Raw genomic sequence first — 1,010 nt, 5'->3', positions numbered from 1 at the left:
ATATATATGGTGGTTGTCTACTCCTTATGCAAAGTCTTGTACTTACACCTTAGAACCATTACGGCGTCTGATGTGGCTTTTTAAACCAGACAATGCATTGGAAAGACGCCCACATAGATTGCATATCTGATTTGGACCACAATGAACTGCAGTTAAGTTCTGATCTTTGTGGATCTTAAAATGTCTTTTGAGGCCTCCGTTAGATTTTCAAACCTTATGGCGCGCGCGCGCACACACACACACACACACAAAATCAGAGAATGAGAACGCGGCTGATAGTGAGAGGGGTAGTGAAATGCATGTATATATATATATAAATATATACATATATATATATATATACATGTACGTACACATATATTTATGTACATACATTATTTATATGCCTTTATGTGCATACATGCATACATACATATATAAAAAGGAAAGACACGTGTGTATATGTTTATGCGTGTGTACGCATCTGTGTGTATGAGTGATTGATTGAGTGAGTGTGTGTGTGTGCATGTGTGTGTGTGCGCGCGCACGCGCCTGCGGGCAACTACTGATTGGTACGTAGAAAATGATAGTTCCGTTTCACGTGACGACGGTACAAGGTAAACTAAGAGAAATGGAGTAAAGTCAGTGAAGAGTAACTGATGAGATGAGAGATATCATTGAAGGTAGGAAAAAGATTGGGCGCGTGAGTAAGAGATATAGAAGTATTAGTACACACACACGTACACACATACATACACACACGCACATATATGTTGTTGGCACTCCGTCGCTTACGACGTCGAGGGTTCCAGTTGATCCGATCAACGGAACAGCCTGCTCGTGAAATTAACGTGCAAGTGGCTGAGCACTCCACAGACACGTGTACCCTTAACGTAGTTCTCGGGGATATTCAGCGTGATACAGTGTGACAAGGCTGACCCTTTGAATTACAGGCACAACAGAAACAGGAAGAAATAGTGAGAGAAAGTTGTGGTGAAAGAGTACAGCAGGGTTCGCCACCATCCCCTGCC

The sequence above is a fragment of the Octopus bimaculoides genome, chromosome 5 (genome assembly GCF_001194135.2).
Source record: "Octopus bimaculoides isolate UCB-OBI-ISO-001 chromosome 5, ASM119413v2, whole genome shotgun sequence".
Taxonomy (NCBI): domain Eukaryota; kingdom Metazoa; phylum Mollusca; class Cephalopoda; order Octopoda; family Octopodidae; genus Octopus; species Octopus bimaculoides.
The sequence above is the reverse complement of the archived record's forward strand: the minus strand, read 5'-3'. Positions refer to the sequence as shown.